We start from the raw sequence: 22,087 nt of genomic DNA, 5'->3' as shown, positions 1-22,087 counted from the left end.
CCTGTCTGTTCTCGGATGGACCGCCCGGCTTTGGACTTTGCCCGTTTTTGGATTCCTCTGGATTGTTTGCCCCGGACACCTGTGCACTTTGGACACGCCCCCCCATATTCATTCCCGATTCCTGCATGACTTTTTCCTAGTGTTTCCTCACTCCACCCTGGATTGTGTCGTCTGCATAGGGTCTGGAAAGAACTGTTTCGTTACATTATGTATACATGAATACTATTGACATATCATACATGTTTTTAATATTTTAATGTAATACGATGAAGCCTTTTCATGTGTACCTGCAATGTCTCTTTAATTACATTTAATCAAGGCTATGAAAAATCTTTATAGTATATTAAGTTTTATTGTTTTGGTTTTTAAAAATAACCTTCTTAATGGTAACATTTACTAACTACATTGTGCAACTTTGGTCACCACTATACATATAGGATATTGCAGCTCTGAAGTCATTTTAAACAAGGGCAGTAAGGTTAAAGTGGAACATTTGAAAAGTATCCTATTATTGAAATTATAATCTGATTATTTGCAGTCATAAATATGTAAATCAACTTTAGAAATAATGTTAAATGTTATTTCTATTTTTTTACGTCATTCTGCTCAAACAGAATAAAAAAATGAAGTTAAATGTGTGTAACGCTGCTCTGTAGAGCTGAAAAGGATCCGATGCAGATGCAGGAGTCGTTGGGAGGTAAGTAAGCGAACAGAGCAAAACCGGGAGCTGAGTCGTAGTCCTTAGGCGTAAGGTAGGTCGAGAACCGGTAAAGGCACTGGTGGCGAACAATCCAAAATGTGAGACAGAATCGTGGTCGAAAAGAGAGCTGCAGGGTCAAATCCGAAATAGGCACAGATAGCAAACAATCCAAGGGGCGAGACGAGATCCGAAGTCCAAAGGCAAAAGGTGTAGACAGAATTCCAGGAAGACAAAAGGGTAAGAAACGCTAGGCAGAGCAACAAGAAGTGAACTCAATACCGAGCAACGGGAAGTAGGTTAGAATAGTATAAATAACCCAGCGTGCCGCACGGTAGAGCAATTGCAGGTGTGTTAACTCGTGTGGCGGCGCTTGTTAATAGTAACCCGCTGCTGGTGCTGATTAGCTCGCTTATGCGTTGATTTCTGCTGGCCGGTGGTCATGACAGTACCCCCCCCTTCATGGGCGGCTCCCGACGCCCGAGACGGCCGATCAGATTAGTCCCTGTGAAAGTCGCTGATTAGTGTAGGGTCCAAAATATCCTTCTCCGGAACCCAAGATCTCTCCTCGGGGCCAAAACCCTCCCAGTCGACTAGATACTGAAGGGTACCGCGGTTCCATCTGGACTCGATGATCTTGTGGACTGTATATGCCGGGCACCCCTGAATGCGACGAGGAGGTGGGGGGCTACGTTGGGGAGCCGCAAGGGGCGAGTGGTAAAAGGGTTTCAGGAGGGAGACATGGAATGAGGGGTGGATTCTGAGGGTAGGGGGGAGAGCAAGGCGGAAGGTAACCGGGGTGATCCGGGAGAGAATCCGGAAGGGGCCGATATACCTAGGCCGAAGCTTTTTGGAAGGCTGATGTAGAGGTAGGTTCCGTGTAGATAACCAAACAAACTGTCCTCTCCAAAAACGAGGGGCTGGTCTGCGGTGTCGGTTGGCGAATTTGGCGTGGCACTGGGTTGACTTAATAAGAGCTGTCCTCGCCATTCTCCAGGTCCTTCGCAGTTTGGAAATATATTGTTGCACTGACGGCACTGCCGTGTCTGGAGGTGTGACAGGGATGAGAGTGGGCTGATAACCTAATGAACAGAGGAAGGGAGAGAAACCTGTGGAGGAGGAGGTAAGAGAATTGTGGGCATATTCTGCCCAGGGAAGCAGTGATGACCAATCATCCTGTGAGCTGGAGGTGAAGGCTCTCAAAAAGGTCAGGAGGCTTTGGTTGGTCCTTTCCACCTGACCATTGGCCTCAGGATGATAACCAGAAGTCAAAGATACATGGGTACCTAGAGCTTGACAGAAAGCTCTCCAAAAGGCCGAGACAAATTGAGGTCCCCTGTCTGAGACAACATCGGTGACCACCATGATTACCGTATGACCCTGAGTGTTAGGAAGGTCAGTAATGAAGTCAACAGCTATGTGGGACCAAGGGCGGTGTGGGATCGGAAGGGGGTGAAGGAGGCCAGCCTACCTAGAGCACGGAGTCTTGCTCCTGGCACAGACCGGGCAAGCCAGGACGTACTCTGCTGCATCAGTTCGCATGGAAGGCCACCAAAAGTCCCTGGTGAGGAGGTCCAGAGTCCGTCTGCATCCAGGGTGGCCGGCAAACCGGGAATCATGCCCCCACTGCAAGACAGCAGAACGCAAGTTGTCTGGGACAAAAAGCTTATCCGGGGGGCAGCACAGAGGAACTGTAGTTCCGTTGAGGGCACGCCTGACCTGATCTTCAATGGAGCAATGAATCTCTGCCACAATTCTGTTGGAAGAGATGATTGGTTGGAAGAGATGATTGGCTGATGCACTCTCTCAGCTCCAGGTCTGGGGGGTCATGGAGCTGAGAGAGTGCATCAGCCCTCCCATTCTTGGAGCCAGGAGTGTAGGTGATAACAAAATTGAAACGAGAGAAGAAAAGTGACCAACGGGCCTGACGCGAGTTGAGGCGCTTGGCAGATTGAATATAGGACAGGTTCTTATGGTCCGTGATAATGACAAAGGGGTGATGAGCCCCTTCCAGCCAGTGTCTCCATTCCTCGAGGGCCAGCTTGATAGCTAGGAGTTCACGATTGCCCACATCGTAGTTAACCTCGGCAGGAGAGAGCTTCTTGGAAAAGAAGGCACATGGATGAGGAAGGCGATCCTCTTCGAGGCGCTGGGAGAGGACTGCACCAACCCCATGGGCAGAGGCATCAACTTCAACAATGAAAGGCCGGGAGGGATCCGGATGCCGTAGGAGAGGAGCGGAGCTGAAGAGTTGTTTCAAGCACAGGAATGCCTGGTTAGCCTCCGGATTCCATTTACCCCGGCTAGGTCGGTTGCGGGTCAGAGCCGTGATGGGCGCCACAACGGAGCTAAAGTTCCGGATGAATCGCCTGTAGAAGTTGGCAAAACCTAGAAAGCGTTGGATTTGCTTTAAATTGCGAGGCACAGGCCAATCATTGATAGCCGCGACCTTAGCCAAGTCCATCTCGACTCCAAGGGGAGAAGTAATGTAGCCCAGAAATTGAATCTTGAAAAATGCATTTCTCGAGCTTGGCGTAGAGCTGGTTGTCGATGAGTCTGGACAAGACCTCCTGGACGTCATGGATATGTTCCTGAGGGACGGCGGAAAAAATGAGGATGTCGTCCAAGTATACCAAAACAAATTTTCCAATAATGTCCCTAAAGATGTCATTTATGAAGGATTGGAAGACCGAGTCCAAAAGGCATAACCGGATATTCATAGTGGCCGTGCGTGGTCATAAAGGCCGTCTTCCACTCATCCCCTTCACGGATCCTGATTAAATTATAAGCCCTCCGTAGATCTAGTTTTGAGAAGATGGACGCTCCACGTAGGGACTCCAGAGCGGCTGGAATTAAAGGCAAGGGGTAGGGATGTTTCACTGTAATGGAGTTCAGCCCTCTGTAGTCAATACACGGCCTCAAGGAGCCGTCCTTCTTCCCTATGAAGAAAAACCCAGCACAGGCTGGGGATGAGGAGGGACGAATAAAACCGAATTCAGGGCCTCCTTAATATAATGCTTCAGGGCTTCATTCTCTGCCTGAGTGAGAGGGTAGATCCGTCCTTTGGGTGGGAGTGTTCCTGGAAGCAAATCTATTGCACAGTCGCAGGTGCGGTGAGGGGGGAGCGATAGAGCTTTCTGTTTGTCAAAGGCTTGTTTCAGATGTGCATATTGGGGGGGGGATAATAGAGTGCTCTTCCAAGAGGTTTACTGCAGCAGCAACCTTGAGTGGAGGACGACAACAGTTGTCACGACAGGCATGGCTCCTGAATGTGGGTGTCCAATTCAACCACCTGAGCGATAGCCGCCTCTAGAGACCAGGTGGGTAAAGGCATGAGCACCAGGTGGTCCTTTAGATCCTCCGAGAGACCCTTAGAGAAGAGGCAAACCAAAGCTTCAGGGTTCCAGGCAGACTCCGTGGCGAGGGCTTGGAATTCAGCCACATAATCTTGCAGTGGTCTGTCGCCCTGGCGAAGAGAGGAAAGCCGAAGGCAAGTCAAATCCGGGTTGCTTTGAGAAAAACGCACCTGGAGACGGTCAGCAAAAAGCTGAAAGTCAGAGAACAGCTGATCTCCTCTAGCACGCAATACTGCTGCCCAATCCAATGCTTTGCCTGTGAGCAAGGAAAGGGCGAATCCGATCTGCTCCCGAGAAGTAGAAAAACGCTCAGGCTGCAGCTGAAAAGCCAGGGAGCACTGAGCAATAAAGCCCCTCCAGCCTGCAGGATTGCCATCATACTTCTCCGGGAGGACAAATGGTACGGTTGAGGGAGTGGTGGGCGGGGCCGCGGGGGTTGGAGCAGGTGTTTGCACAAAAGGCGTTACAGGAATCGGTGCGGGAGCCGGCGAAACAGGGGAAGAAAAAAGCCAGGCGACCTGGTTAGTGAGCAGTTGGAGAGAAGATTGAAGCTGGGTGATAGTTTGGGAATGCTGCTGGAGAAGGGAACGAAGGGTCTGTGCGTCTGCGGGATCCATAATCAGGCTCGGTATTCTGTAACCCTGCTCTGTAGAGGTGAAAAGGATCCGATGCAGATGCAGGAGTCGTTGGGAGGTAAGTAAGCGAACAGAGCAAAACCAGGAGCTGAGTCGTAGTCCTTAGGCGTAAGGTAGGTCGAGATCCGGTAAAGGCACTGGTGGCGAACAATCCAAAATGTGAGACAGAATCGTGGTCGAAAAAGAGAGCTGCAGGGTCAAATCCGAAATAGGCACAGATAGCAAACAATCCAAGGGGTGAGATGAGATCCGAACTCCGAAGGCAAAAGGTGTAGACAGAATTCCAGGAAGACAAAAGGGTAAGAAACGCTAGGCAGAGCAACAAGAAGTGAACTCAATACCGAGCAACGGGAAGTAGGTTAGAATAGTATAAATAACCCAGCGTGCCGCACGGTAGAGCAATTGCAGGTGTGTTAACTCGTGCGGCGGCGCTTGTTAATAGTAACCCGCTGCTGGTGCCGATTAGCTCGCTTACGCGTTGATTTCTGCTGGCTGGTGGTCGTGACAATGGGAAGCAAAGACCAAGGGAGACCAAAGAGAAATTGAAAGAAATGATCAGGTAATTAAGTGCTTATACCTAAAAGCCAGGAGCATTAGAAACAAATTATATGAGATAGAAGCTACCACATTAGCAGGCAATTACGATGTTAATGGAATCTCAGAAATATAGCTAACCATCCCAGAGAGACAGGAAAGATAAAAGAGGGGGATGCATAGCACTATACTGTATATCAAAAAGAGTATTCACGTTAAGGAATTTAAGCTAGTGGAATGAAGAGACTCTGAATCTATGTGGAATTGACACATCAAAAAATGATTGAAAAATTATGCTGATTAGAGTAACATGTATGAAAAGATCAATGATTTATGTGCAAAAGATGAAGTAATTTGTGAGACTTCAACTTTCCCTGCATAGAAAGACTTATACTGTAGGAATATTAGCAGAGACTGCAGTAGTTGACATGTTAATGATGGCTTTATAATCCAGTTTGTCAGAGAATCTAGAAGAAGAAACAATTATGAATAAATCTTTTCTTTTTAAACAATCCAGACAGGGTGAGGCAAAGAACTATAAGTGTAAAATGATCATAATAGAACAAGCTTTAAAACAAATTTTTTCAAGATCAGTAAATTTCCAGGACTTGACAGTATCCATTGTATTCTGTTCAGAAGCCATTGACGCAATGCTTCCAACAGTGTCATTAGACAGGGACTACCCAGATACCTAATCTGATAGAAGATTGGGGGTTTTATTTTGCTGTAACGCTCAGAAATTGTAACAGTAAACTGCAAGAGAACCTGATGAGTTTTAGGAACCAATCAAATAGAGTCATTTACTGTCTCACACACAGATTCTATATCTAAAATATACAATTTATTGATATAATCAAAACATGCATAACAAGCAACAAACATAATAGAATATATCTGTGAAACGATCTGCTGTGATACTAAAGTTGATTGTTCACTCAGGGATTACGAAGAACAGAGTAATAACTTCAGAGATAAAATACACATCAACTGTAACATGGTACAGTCTAGCTTGTAGGTTCTGTTAGTCTCATAAAACTAAATCGCATTTATTTACTCAGTTATAAGTAAATATACATTTACTATTGTGACTAAACTTCAAACATGTGTTTGCAAAAATAGTTCTGGAGCATAATGCAATTAATTAAGTTATACTGAACCATCAGTTGGCCAAATGTCCTTGATGAGTTTAAACTTCACACTGCTAAAAAAAAAAAAGCTGGGCTGGGTTTGTCCATGACAGAATGGGGGGAAAAGAGAGAGCTAGACCGCCAGGCACCAGGAGTGAACATCTGTCATGGAAGTTTAGGTTGTCACTGTCCTGGGGAAGATCATTATCCAAAAGGCAATCTCACCTCCCTTATTTTCCCACATGGAAAGGCCACTAGGTTATGTATTTATAGAGATGCACCAGGCTGCTAGGTCAAGGCACACAAAGGTTATTAGAAATATTTTATAAAACTTAATTCTAGTGAAATAATAGTCCTTGTTGGTACACTAATGTAATACCCATGTATTAAAAAGGTTGAAAAAACTGGATCAAGTAATTAAAGACCAATAGGTGTGACATAATAATATCACTTTATTAACCCTTTACAATTTCTTGCATTAGGAATTATCTTTTCACATACCCCAGCTTGCTCTCCATGAGACACACAAACAGGGAGAGAGCCTGGGGTCAGAGTGACCAGCTGTGGGATTTGAACCGGCAACCTTCTAGCCACAAGCACAGATCCTTAGCCACAGAGCCAGCCCAGTATTATTGTCATGCAGGGGCTGACTGCGGAGGATTGGGATCCAATGCGGTGCTCTAGGAAGGGTAGGTGCAAGACGTAGGCGTAGTCGGAGTAAACAGGCAGGGGTCCGAGTCCGGGAAGGCGTAGACGAGGCGTAGACATAGAATCGGAAGGCGTAGGCATAATCGAGGAAACAGGCTGGGGTCAGAGTCCGGGAAGGCATAGAAGAGGCGTTGGCGTGGAATCAGAAGGCGAAGGCGGAATCGAGGAAACAGGCTGGTGTTAGGATCCAAAAGAGCGTTGTAGAGGCATAGGTACAAAATCGAGTGGCTAAGGCGTAGTCGAAAAAAGCAGGGTCAAGGTCCAGGAGAGAAACAGTTGTATCGCAAAGGAGTTGGTGGAAAGAAGAGAGAAGAATCTCAATCGTGAGCACTGACAGGGGGACTAATGAGGGTTTAAATAGAGGACTGATTGACGCGTGCACGTTTGATACGGGGAGAGCTCGTGGGAATGCGGGAGCGCTTGCCTGCGTGAGGGAGATTCGTGACAATTATATGTAACATCTGGTACATACTGTATAAGGTTATGGATAAAAATATTATAACTAAACTAGAAGATCACCTACTGTATATGGACATAATATCTTTGTAAGTAGCCAACATGGATTGAGAAAGCATAGGTCCTGCTGAACCAACTTGTAAAGTTAAAGGTAAAGGTTCATTTAACAAGCAACAGTAGTAATGGATGCATATAGAGCATATGGTATGGTGTATTTAGAATTTCAGGGGGCTTTAGATAAGGTTCTTCATAAATGGTTAATTCACAAATGGAAGGAGGGAGGAGTTCCAGGAAGTGTTTGGATTAAAAATAGGAAATTAAAAAGAAAACAGAGGATACAGATAAGGACTGAATACTCAAATTGGGTTGAGGTAATTAGTGGAATTCCACAGGGATCTGTTGTCACAGGATGTAGGCCGTTGAAGCGGTAACAGACAGTGATTAATTGGGTTGTGTTAATGGCCAGGATTTTGTCAATTGTTGCATCTCACCCTTTTCCACTTTGGGTTTTCTAATACAGACAGTGGGGCGGGGAACAATTCGTGACAATTTAGGAACACCCAGATCATCCAGACAGGAAGCAATTACCACACCTAGGCTACTGACACATGGAGTTGTGAGGGGTTGCTGAGCCAGTTGAATTAGACCTTGGGTAGAGGTGGGGGAGCAGTAAAGGAAACAAAGATGTAATAAGTGCACATGACACCTAAGGACTCCCAGTTCTCAAATGACACAAACTATCTCTTGGTAATCTCCTGGGCACACCTGCCACTAACAGAGAGAGTAGAAAAGCCCCTGAGGTGAGATAAAAATATCTGAACCTAAACAGAGGATCTCTCTCCTCCCGATGAGCCCCTTGACACAAGACAGGAAGTGCAAGGAAAACTGAAGCCTGCATGACAGCAGAGGAGACTGATCCAGGAACTGCAGACCAAGGGAGAAAATGGCAGAGGAATGGAGGTACTGCACAGAGACTTTCAATACTTGGAGTCAAGAAGCAAAGAAACCTGTCTGGTGAGTCGATACTGAACCAAGGAGAACATAGTGCAGCCTACAGGAGAACTCCTGATATAGCCCAGATGGAGACTGGGGAAATTGGACTGTGTGGCATCTCCCTTTTATGCATTGCTGTCCTTCTCTGTACAATCAAGACCTTCTAACTCCCTCTCCTTATCACCAAAAAGGACAGCTGACCCTCAGGAAATCATTATGACCCTTGGAAGTACCTTTTGTTGCTGTAAATGCTGTTTTCTTTGGGTCTTGGGGTAATAGTAAATGTTGTTGTACTTAGAAAATAAAAAGGGCACTTATACAATACTAATCCTTGTTGAGGGTCTGTATGTGCGTTGGTGATTCTGTGAGATGAACAGAACCTGTGGTTAAGTAGAGGGTGCCTAGCACTCCGTTTGTATTGCTAGGTGGTGTAGTCATATATGAGGCAGGAAATAATTCTTGTTTGGTGGTCACCTCACTGTGACATCTATACTATGACCACTGCACTTCTTAATTTACACACGTGGTACAATTCTAGTACAGTTAATAAACTAGTCATGTCTACAGATGATACCAAATTAGGATATTAGTAAACACTGTAGAAGCAGTAAACAAATCTAAAGATGATTTAGATAGGGGTGGGCAAACACCTTTGGGATGACAGTAATGTAAAGTGCATTGTTGGTTATAAACATGAACTATATAAATGAAAAAATGTTGAGCCAGAAGAGGCTACTAATGAAAAACACTTAGGTGTTTACACAGTTTTTACATCTTCTAGACCAGGGGTGTCAAACTCATTTTTAAGGGGGGCCAAACTAAAAACATTTAATCATGTTGCGGGCCACACATGCAGAGATAAATACCGATTCAAGTTTTATTATAAATCTTTCCACATGTGCAAGTGAAAGTAGCCTATACAAACAAAATATTGCTTCAGTATTCCTCTATTTAAGAATATGGTTGAGCATTTCATAAAAGAAAATGTTTGCAAGATAAAAATAAGATCAAACATTTTAGGTACTTTTTGGCAATGTAACTATATTGCACAAAATGAATTGAAATAAATACATGAATTGAAATCAATAAAAATAAACAAACACAAATAAGGATAGGTCTACATCACAAAGGGTTAGCCTACTTGCTTTGCCAAGCCAGAAAACTGAACTCTTTTCTTTGCTGCAAGAAAGTCTAATCTGGGCATAAAATCCTGAATGGCAACGAACGGCAAGTGAATATGCAATAAATTCAGTTGCTTTCTCTGAAAGCTGCTCTTGTAGATCATTAGCAATCTTGTCCACTCTAGTAGCCATCGTATTTCTAGTGAGACTGATGTTTGCAAAAGCAGACCTTGTCTCTGGACACACTACTTCATTGACTTTTAACAGATACAGCTTTAGAAAATTGCCCTCACAGAATGGTCTTCCTGATTTAGCCATTTCTTCAGCCATGATAAAACTTGCCTTCACCACAGTTACATGTAACTAGCAAGATTATGGCGTTTTTTTCTACTAGTAGATTCACGGTGATATCTGTGTAAGCCAATCTAATTAGTTTTACTCTAGAGGGGAGGGCAGGACGTTAATACTCTGTTGTTGTGTGATGCGATTGGAGCTAAGGGCTCATGGGAATTTGAGTTCCTGCTGTCACAGGACACATACAATAGACCGAGAAAAGTCTTTCAAGAGCTGGATTAAAGCGGCTTGCGGGCTGAATGCGGCCCGCGGGCTGTGAGTTTGACACATGTGTTCTAGATAATGTGGGGAAGCAATTAAAATGGAAAACAAAATGCCAGGATATAAAACTAAAAGCACTGAATTAAATAAATGATTGCCAAGTTAAGGTGCTCAACACATTAATAAAGTGTCAAATAATGTGTACATTTTTTCTCTGTAGATAGAAAATTTGCTTTTCTGGAATCAGTCCAGAGAAGCATAACAGAATACATTCCCGGATTTAAGGGAATGTCCTACACTGACAAGCTGAGGGAACTGAACCTTTTCAGTCTTAAAGATAGATTACAAGGGTATGTGGTACAGGTATTCAAAATACTCAAAGGCATTGATAAGAAGTAAAAGCTGAATTATTTCCTTTCCACAGCTACACTTAATGACCTGCAAGATGAAGATATGAATAAATTCATGAGATTTCTTCAGATGCATTGACGGAATTTCACAAGACACAATAATGAAGAAAAACAAATTAAACCAGTAATAAGGTGCAAATTTTTTACACTTGCTCAAAAGACAAAGCAGTTAGAATGAAAGTTTCCATAGAAGAGTTTAGGCCATTTTCAATTTAGATTTTGAGTAAACATATTCTTTTATATCAGCATCTTTATTACATCTGGCAAAAACAGTGTTTTAGAGAAATAAATAATTATCTTAAAGCCTCTAAATGATGCTTCTATTTTTTCTTGTTCTATTGATATCACTGCAAATAAATGTAAAAAGAACTGTAATAAATAGGTGACCCCTAAATTTTTGTTTAACCTGTTCTTACAGCAACAAGAGTGAGATACTTCAATGCTCAATCCTCCAAGAAGCAATAGCTTGTTTTGTTCTAATGGTTAGGGTGATTGGATTAGAAGTAGGTATGGCTAGACATTGAGAGCAAAAGACCATCAGCTGCCTTCAGACATTTCCCTTGTATGTAGTGTGGGTTATAGGCTGGACATTGGTCAGACCTAGTTTGACAATACAAATCTAGAGACCAATTTATATAGTGCTGTATTTATGGCAGTAATTTGAGTAAAGCACATTGCTCAAGAATACACCATACATAAGATCAGAACCCAAAATCAACAGTCCAGAGCCCTAACCTGAACCCCATACTGTTGTTTTTGTGTCTACCTTATGTGTCCTGTCTGGTACAAGTTAGCTTTAAGGAACTGAGAAAACGGAATTTACTTTTAAAAAGTTATAATGTATTGTATAGATTTTCCATTTTAAAAGTTCTGCCACTATGACAATTTTCATTTTTCTTCTACTTCATTTTAATATAATGCATATTTAAAGCCCATTCAATATGCCCCCAAAACTGTTTTTTTAGGTAAAACAGAGACAAGAGTAAGGCATAAATATTTAACGTGGAACTGACATTCATTAAAATGAAAGTAGATAGAACAATCTGAGATTTATTTTAACCATTAAAGCAAGCATTGTATTCGAGTTAAAACATCACAACCAATCCTATGGAAAAAGTAAGTGTCAGTAGTTTTCAGAATATGATCCTTAGGGTACATTAGCTTTCCTTTTTCTCAGTTAATCTCTCTATTCTAATTATTTTTTAACGAGCTAGTCAAAAATGCTTTTTGCTTAGTCTTAAGGAGTTAATGTTTTAAAAGGAAATGTAGCAGAAAAGGCAAATGTCAGCTGTGGAGCAAGAGGCTGTTTGGGCTGATTGTTGTCACAGGGCTAAAATGCCAATTTAATCTCTCCTGTCTTTCTCAGTAGTGTCAGTTGGGGAGACTGTTAAATAGAATGATAAGAAAAACACAAAAAAGAAAGAAGAAGAGAGAAAAATCATAACAGCTGAAAAGAAAAAATGTAAGCAAAAAAGTATGAAAAATCAATCCTGTTAAGTTTTTCCCAATTCTGCAGGCTGAGTTTTGATAATAATTTTATTTTAATATTTTGCATTATTATTTTCTAATGTGAAAATAACCAGCACTATAGACCTTTTAATTAAAATTTTTATACTTTTTTTTGTTCATTTCACACCTGAAGAAAGCTCCACAACCGAAACGTTGTGTTTATTTTCTTCTCTTTTCAGCATGGAATAAACCTTTACTTGTTCCTTTGCAGCCTACATATGCTGACGCAGCTTCCTACTTTTTATTCATATGTCTAGTTGCTTAAAAGTGTATTGGGTCTCACAAAATCAGAAGGTGAGTGGCCATTGAGGTCTGGATTTGAACACGTCTGATTTGAACAAATATACTGCTCCAAATTGCACACATAGTTTATGTTTGTTACTAATACATCAAAGACTGAAGCACCATCAGAGGAGAACCTTTACAGGTTTAACCACTCAAGATTTTCCATGTTTCTGCTTTTTAGATAATAAATCATAAAGTGTATTTATAATAAGTAAAATCAGAGCTTACAATGTTGTAACTGCCACATTTTCTCCCTAAACAATCATTTCTATGTAAATTAGATCAGTAATCGTGCATTTGTCTGGAATAAATTTAAAAATATGTATTGTCCTTTTCCTTTATTTTATATTACAGAGAAAGAAAAATGTAAAACAGGCAGAAATGTGTTTCAATTCAAATTAGCATAACATTGCTTGTTGTGTTGGTTCTGAACACTTACAAAAAAAGCTTTGTTAAAAAAACACTCAATCTCATGTCAAATATTCATATAAAATTTATATTGGTTCCTATGATGGATTAACTTTTGTAGAATTTGTGGCTGGAGCCTCATAATTGTCTTCACATTACATATATTTGTTGTCATGTGGATGAAGGCAAAACCATAAAACCACCCTTGATTTTGCCATGTTTGAGCAACCACAGAGAATAAGCATTTTCTCTGGACATTTACACAATATCCATCCTGACAGATGCAGATGGCTAGCCACCACCACAGGCTAAATATAGCATCCGTTATAAGGCAAGAATTATCTCAATTAGATACCAGCTTTTTTCATGTGCGCAGAGCAAAGCATTTGTATAAACAAGTGCCAATTATTCAGTGAAAAAAAATTCTAAGGTCACAAATGCAGGTTAATAAACACATTTTGCTTGAGTAAAATAATCTGAGCTTTAATTAAATTTATGCAAAGGTGTGTTACTGCAGTAAACACAATTTATCTTGAGTTTCTGTTTTTTCTTTTTTGAACCACTGGTGGATAATATTGAATGGATAATATATTAATGAGAAGTAATAGATGAAAAAAGTTGACTATATAAACTTTATATATATAAAGGAAAGGGAATTTTAAAAGATGATAGAGAATAATATTCTTTAATCTGAATTCTCCCATAAAGCCCTACTAATCCTTTATATGAGATCCACTCTAAATCATAAGAGACAACACATTTTATGTATGCAAAGACAACTGTGCCAGCTTATAATATTCACTTGCTGAAGTGACCATCCGAATCCAGATTTAACTATTTCAATCAAACAACATAAGAGAAATGTGGAGCTTATGGTGTTACAAGAATGTTACAGGAATGTTCAGGAAACACAAGCAAGAACTGTTGTTTTTTATTTCTCATGTCAATGAATGAAAAACACCTTCTCTAGTCAAATGCAGGGTACTTTTAGGATACAAAAACATTTGAGTCCTTTTCAGTTTTAAGATGCTGTCCAATAGATGTATAAGATGAATACTGTAGGTTCTGTAATTTCCAAGAGGCCTTCTTTCAAACTAACTGTTCATTTACCCTTTGAAATGTGTGTGCTGGTTCGGGAGCTAATAGTGTGTACTTCACTGTCATCTCTACGATTTCAGATGAATATGCATGATATTAGCTGTGTAAAAACATCAGCCACCTTACTTTTGTTGTTCCACTTTGAGTATATTCACCACTATTGGGTGTTTGATTTTAGCTAGTTGCATAAAATAACTAATATAATAGTTGCTGTTTTTAGTGAATTTCTGCTAGCAGGCATATAGGTATCATATGACTTCTTTAGCAAAGGACCAGTGCAGCTGATAGGATACACTGACCAAGGAATGAGCAATTGTCCATTAGTAAATAAGGCTCACTGATCTGAAAAATGGGATTAGTACCTCTTCTCCTGCTTTTCAACAATGCAATACATATTTATTGAGAAAATTCACAATTTAAGACAGAGAACACATTTTCCAAAGTATAATTCAACAAATTTTTAAAGATTGTCTGCATGTCTTCAAAATTAAATGTAAATTTTACCACTGAAGGGAAATCTTAGTAGCTGAGCATAAAAAGAATAGGAGCATTACGCGTGTGAAGGCCATAAACAATATTGATTTTGTTACATAAACATACAGTATTACAGTAACTAACATGTGAAATAACGTGTATAAAAAGTGGTAGTTTTAAGCTTTTCTGCGAATACGCTCGATACCGGAGTCAACAAGCATACTTTTAGAATTTGATTAATAGGGAATCGCGTATCTAAAGAAATTAATAACGATATAATTATAGTCATGTACTACAACACAAGAATAGTATCTGCTGTTTCACCACTACTCATGTGACTGTGCCGGTAGCCTGGTGGTCTAGGTGCTGGATTAATAACCCACAGGTTGGCTGTTCAAATATAGCCAGTGCCATGACTCTTCTTTTAACAAACATTTCTTTGAAAAAAATAGAATAGTAATATTATGGACAATTAATTAACAATAAATATAGAAAAGCACATATTAAAATTGGGAAATGTGGTTTCAAATGTCCTCATATCAACAATGCCTATACTGTTTTCCTCTACAGTATGCTAATCTATTGTAGTGCATTCACCCCCCTCTTAGGCTGCGCAAACGATCTTTTAGATTTTTATAGAGAAATGGAGGCTGTACAGTATGCGTTACAATATAAACATTTACTGTCAAACTTTAAATCAACAATTTATTTAAAGACGATCTGTCAAAGTGCAATGAAACCTATTACTTGATTCTTATGGACGCTCGGTCCCGCCAGGGATTAAAAAAAAAACATGGAATCGCGTATCTAAAAACATAACAGTATACAGTAATTATGTTCATGCACAAACAGTAGCATGTTACATTATTAATTTGGATGTCTCCTCTTGCCAGAAAGCGCTAAATTGCATTTTGAGTGCCGTTTTGGACTTTTTTTTTAATTACAACCCATAAATAAGCTGATACTGTTTAGACTTTTATTTTAAACTGTATTACAGCAGCACAATGCATAATGCAACGTAAATCACTACCTTTGTCTTCTGCGTAATAATGTTCAGAAATAAGAAATTAGATTGCTCATAAATCTAATCACTTATTCTACATAAACACAGCGTAATTGCTCTCTGAAAATGCTCTTTTTCTTGTTCGTTTTGGAGACCTTGATCGAAACTTATTTGAGATGTCAGAACGGATTTATTTTCTGTGTATTTCTGTGTGCGCATTTCCTACATTGCTTCGTTTGTCAAGATTTTTACTTTATATTTAGGCTCCGGATTTCAACTATAAATCGTACACTAATTACTAGCAGTAAATACTGATGTTTTGCTCCCTCTTACCACAAAAATATGTATGTATTGTAGCTGAAATGAACTTTTTTTCGTACGTGTCTCTACCTACTGCGACTCAAACTGGCACCCAGAGGTGGGGGGTGCGTCTTTCCACCTCCATAACTAAAATGCCAAATAGGAGTGACGCAGTGCGGTTTTCATCACTCTCTGCGGGAGTGCTGACTGTGACAAATTAAACCGGTTTCAGAGGTATTTTCAAAGTAGAAGGGTCTAGCAAAGTCATATACCATAAAAGTATGGTAGTTAAAAACTTTTAATACTTTCGCTTGGGTTTAAATAAAGTCGATGTTTTCTCTTTTGGGTAGACTTGACTATTTAGCCATGAGATATACAATAGATTGTCATTAAACAACCTTATGTTTATTAATCCTCCTTGTTATGCACAGTGGGAATGGTAATGTAATGGGAATTAATTTAATCACAGAGATCTCTCTGTGAATAAGAAACGGAGAAGAAAATAAAGGCAGCTTTTAACTCCGCAAGTCTGAGTTTTTGTGTCCGTCATCGTTACACTATCATTTATATGTGACCTTTCAGAACACCTGTTTTCTTCCTAGCACAATTTATGAGCACTCTGTGATTAAATTAATTCTCATTACATTATCATTCTCACTGTGCATAACAAGGAAGATTAATAAACATAAGGCTGTTTAATGACAAACTATTGTTTATCTCATGGCTAAATAGTCCAGTCTAGCCAAAAAGAGAAAACATCGACTTTATTTTAACTCCAGTGAAAGTATTAATGGTTTTTAATTACCATACTTTCATGGTACATGACTTTTCTAAAATGTATTTAAAAATAAAAACGATTACAAACGCCAGCGGAGAGAGAGAGAGACACACACAGTTTCTCATTGTCAAAAAGTAATTGTTTTTTACTTTGTCAGCACCCAGACAAACACAAACGCGTTTTTAATAAAATGCTTTTATTCATTCTTAATCAGATTCACATTCCCGAATGTCCCCCGCCCCAGTCAACAATCCTAGGAAGAACACGAAACAGCCTGTTAATAAAATTGTTGCAATTTTGTTCGGTCAGTTCTTCCTCCCAGAATTTGTAGATCACATCGATCAGTTCTTGCTTTGTGCTGGGTTTAGCTCGGTGACTTTGGAACACAGCAACTCAGACACCCGTTGAATGGAAAGGGACACTTTAATGTTCTGTACGGCTGGCACAGCACCCCACCACGCCCGCGCGTCAGCAGAGAGAGAGACACACACACACCGGTTTTCATTGTCAAAAAGTAATTGTTTTTTACTTTTGTACCATTTTTTTACATTCCTCTTGTTTAACAGGAATGTTTTGTTTCTGGACAGACTGTTAGACTAGAGGAAAAGAGCACCTCCTTCTTCGAAGCATTTCATTGATCCGATCACGAATTCTTTTCCAGTCGCACAAAGTAAGTGTTGAGAATCTCCGATTCACCATGCTACTAATGGTTTCTCGGAGATTGCAAGGCAAGGCACTTTTGCCTCTGGACCCATTGAAATTTACCGATGTGGTCCACCCCCAGTAAATTTCAAAAGTCACAAGATTTCGAAACACGAGGGCGGCGTAGTGGTCGGCTCTCGCTTTCTCATCTATACCGATGCACTGCAAGTACAACCCCCCCTCTTTCTCTTGAGTGATGGGCAACAGTTGGATATCTGGGAGAATTGTTCGTCCCACTGGCGTCTGTTAATTCCGCACTGTAAACGGTGCTTCCTGAGGGGAGATAGACGGCAGGGACAGCATCAGCCAATTCCTGCGCGGTGGTGAGCAGAGAGGCCGGGATGGAGTGTCCTGAGGTGGTGTGTGCTCTGTGGGGGGCAGAGCTTCTGCCAGGCATTGCAGCCTGCGCGGCGGGGAGAGGCACTTATCGGGAGACAGCTGCTCTACCGTTTGACTGCTGGAACATATTGTCTCCTTCTTCTGCATCTTCAGGAGTGTCTCTAACCTCCCAAACCTCCCCGGTAATGCGTCGTACTGCTACCGCTGCTGCCGAAAAGTCTCCATACAGGTGCTGCTTCTACAGGTTGGCACCCTGGCCAGTGGCCAAGAGCAGAGACCCACAGCCTGTGACAAAATAACAGAATTCATGTAAGAAATAAAGTCACACAGTAGTATTCATCAGTTGCGGAACAGACGTCAAAATAAACTTTTCTTTTCATCCGTCTTACCGCTTTCTTTTTTACTGTCCTGGTAGATTTTGAAGATTGTTTCGCCCATGTGGTGTTTTCCTGAAGAACAGGCTGCGAAGAAATATTAATAATTGAATGTATAATTCAAAACGGCAATAATACCTTGTAATATGCGCTATAATCGCGTATTTCAGATGAAGCCTGCTGTATTTGCTTACCTTTCACTCTTTGCAAGTTGGGGCAGCAGAAGCACCTCGTCTCTTCCCGTAAAAGGTCTTGGTCTCCATACTGTACTATGGTCGCTTTAGGGCAGGCTTGCAGTTTTTTTTTTGTGATGGGAACTCACCCAATCCCTTGGTGTATTTATGCTATATTCTCATGTACGGCTAGAATGTGTTCATTGTCTTCCAATGAAAGGCAGGTTCCTTTCACCGAAGTCGGGAGACATTAGAAGCTTGCCACACCTGGACTGTTAAACCAACGCATTATCACATTAAAGCTATCCCATTGAGGAGCTGGGCGCAATCATTGTTTTGTTCCTTGATTTTCTGATCTGCAAGGCCATTTGGCTGCAGCGAATGTGAATTCTGTCTGGCATTGCCAGATTGTGAAAAAATAAAAGTATTCAGATCAAGATGGGGGTTAAGGGAGTCATCTCTATGACACTCTCCCTTATAAAATTAACGTGAAACAAAACTAAAAATAAAATACAATCTACAGACATTCACAACATACCTGACTGAGAAAGCTTTAGGGAACTTAACAGGTTTTAAGGCTTTCTGTGTTTCCATTCCAAAATTCAAAGAGGACATTGAGTGTTTCCTGGATTTCGCTGGTTATTAAAGATTTATTAATCTGGCTGTGGGGCCCTGGGGTGAGACAGGGCTGTAGCCTAAGCCCAGGCCTGCAGGCCTGCAGCCTGAACCCAACACAGTTTAATATCTATATCAACGAATTAGCAGGAATGTTGGAACAGTCTGCAGCTCCTGGTCTCACACTACACGACACAGAAATCAAGTTCCTGCTCTATGCAGATGACCTGGTCCCGCTGTCGCCCACAAAACAGGGGCTGCGGCAGAACCTGGCACTGCTGGAGCAGCACTGTCAGACCTGGGCGCTGACAGTCAATCTGGACAAGACCAGAGTTATGGTTTTCCAGAAAAAAGCCAGACCTCAGGGAAACAGGTACAAATTCACACTTACTGTAACAACAACACATTGGAGCACTCATCCAGCTACACATATCTCAGCATATCACATACTGTATCACATATACTGTACCATCAGCTCATTTGGAAGTTTTGACCTGGTAGTGAAGGCACTGAGGGAGAAGGCACTCAGGGCTTTCTACGCAATAAGAAGGAGGCTCTTCAACATCAATCCACAAACAAGAATCTGGCTCCAAATATTTGAAAGTGTAGTCCAACCCATTGCCCTGAAGTGTGGGGTCCCCTTACAGACCAGGAGTACACTCAATGGGACAAACACCCCACAGAAACTCTGCACATGGAGATCTGTAGAAACATCCTCCGTGTGCAGAGAAAAACACCTAACAATAGGTGCAGGGCCGAATTAGGCCAGTACCCACTATTGATAAACATACAGAAAAGAATATTAAAGTATTGGCTTTAATATTAGCCATACAAAACATTAAAGTGCCCCTTTCCATTCAACGGGTGTCTGAGTCGCTGTGTCCTATCTTCTGACAGTCGCTGTTGTGAATGTCTGTAGAGTGTATCTTATTTTTAGTACTATATTTTTATATTATATTCCCTATTAATCAAACTCTAAGAGTATGTATCTGCTTGTCCCCCCCTCCCGCCCCTCTCTGTGTACAGTAGAGCCTCCTGTCCTGGCTGGTGGAGCTCATACAGCTGTGTCTGGAGAGAATCCAGGGTATCAGCTTCAACCACACAGCTGGGCAGCTTGTTCCCCCCTCCGCCCCTCTCTGTGTACAGTGGAGCCTCCTGTCCTGGGTGGTGGAGCTCATCCAGCTGTGTCTGGATATCTTGGTCAAATATCCGGCTAGTGTGCATTGTCTGCTTGGGGTTCTGTAGCATTCCACACGGCTGGACAGCTTGTTCCCCCCTCCCGCCCCTCTCTATGTACAGTGGAGCCTCCTGTCATGGCTGGTGGAGCTCATCCAGCTGTGTCTGGATATCTTGGTCAAATATTCGGCTAGTGTGTATTGTCTGTTTAGGGTTCTGCAGCATTCCACTGGCTGGACAGGAGGCTCTACTGTACTTGAAAAGGCCACAAATGTATTAGCAAGGGTTAATTGCACTATGGACAACACAAAGAAATGTAAAATAGTCTTCTTTAGGTGTGCGGGCAGGAGTGGATCGCAGCAGGCATACTCAGCAAATAACAAGAAAACAAAGAACAGGGCAGGTGAGACGAGTATCCAGACAGTGAGTGATCAGAAAAAGGAAACAATTGTTACACCCGGCTTTTCGATGCAACTTTTTTTTAACTTGCTAATGCATCAGACACATTTCCTGGCGTATTGTGTTTTAAATAAAATAGGAGTGTCTTTCCCTGGTATTAGCTCATCAGTATGGTGCAAGTTTTATCTGTACCATACTGTATACAGGTACAGACTTCAAGCTGCACCACTGTATCGCTTTGGTAAGGAGACGGACTATGGCCAAAATCACGAAGACTCTCTCACACCAAATAATGAAGATGAAAAGAAACGGGAAGTCAACACGAGACATTGTACAACATTTGGCTTCGATGGACATCTTCATTTGTGAAAGCACAGGGAGACGACATTATAAAGGGGATAGGAGGCAAAGAGAATCTAAACCGAGGACGATTCAAAGGTAAATAACTTTCTAAAAATACTTTTCTTGCATGTAAATACAACTACGCACATTATTTTTATAACTAACTGTTGATCTCTTTTTTTTTTCAAGTTCTATTGTGCGAGCCATCGACAGACTGACGGATAAAAATGATGAGCTATCGGCGATGCAAGTTCAAAGACGGCTATGGGCTGACTTCGGTGCGAGCGTGAGCCCAACATCGATAAGAAGAGTGCGCAGACGGCTTGGATGGAGATACAAAAAAACCAACACATGCCCCATGATAAGGGTAAAAAACAAAGAGGAAAGACTCAAACAAGCACTGCAATGGATTGAACAGGGGGAGGCATTTCATGATGTACTTTTCACCGATGAAACAACATTGGCTCTGGAACAGTTTTCAACAATGTCATTTTGTAAAAAGGGGAGATATGTGGACAAGCCAAAACCCAAACATTCACTGAAGGTTCACGTCTGGGAGGGTATATCTAGAAGAGTCCCGGGACCACTTCTTATTTTCGAAGGAATTATGGATCGTGAATTCTTCGAGGAAGTCGTGGTCACACAGCATGCCGCCCCATATATCAGGGAACACTTTCGATCAAGGCACCGTCTCTTTCAAGACAACGATCCGAAACACACAGCAGCAAGGGCGAGGATTATAGCAGAAGGAGTGAAGTGGGTGAAAACTCCAGCCGAATCCCCAGATTTAAATCCGATAGAGATGGTTTGGCATTCGCTGAAAGACTATGTTTGGAAAAGTGCTAAACCCAGCACAAAGCAAGAACTGATCGATGTGATCTACAAATTCTGGGAGGAAGAACTGACCGAACAAAATTACAACAATTTTATTAACAGGCTGTTTCGTGTTCTTCCTAGGATTGTTGACCGGGGCGGGGGACATTCGGGAATGTGAGTCTGATTAAGAATGAATAAAAGCATTTTATTAAAAACGCGTTTGCGTTTGTCTGGGTGCTGACAAAGTAAAAAACAATTACTTTTTGACAATGAGAAGCTGTGTGTGTCTCTCTCTCTCCATGGTAAGTCATGTACCATAAAAGTATGGTAATTAAAAACCATTAATACTTTCACTGGAGTTAAAATAAAGTCGATGTTTTCTCTTTTTGGCTAGACTGGACTATTTAGCCATGAGATAAACAATAGTTTGTCATTAAACAGCCTTATGTTTATTAATCTTCCTTGTTATGCACAGTGAGAATGATAATGTAATGAGAATTAATTTAATCACAGAGTGCTCATAAATTGTGCTAGGAAGAAAACAGATAGGTGTTCTGAAAGGTCACATATAAACAGGTTTTCGATGGACAGAATGATAGTGTAACGATGACGGACACAAAAACTCAGACTTGCGGAGTTAAAAGCTGCCTTTATTTTCTTCTCCGTCACCACCTGCCAGCCGGCTCTCCCGCGCCCCGACCAGA

The sequence above is a fragment of the Atractosteus spatula genome, chromosome 3, assembly GCF_055471065.1.
Source record: "Atractosteus spatula isolate fAtrSpa1 chromosome 3, fAtrSpa1.hap1, whole genome shotgun sequence".
Taxonomy (NCBI): Eukaryota; Metazoa; Chordata; class Actinopteri; order Semionotiformes; family Lepisosteidae; genus Atractosteus; species Atractosteus spatula.
The sequence above is the reverse complement of the archived record's forward strand: the minus strand, read 5'-3'. Positions refer to the sequence as shown.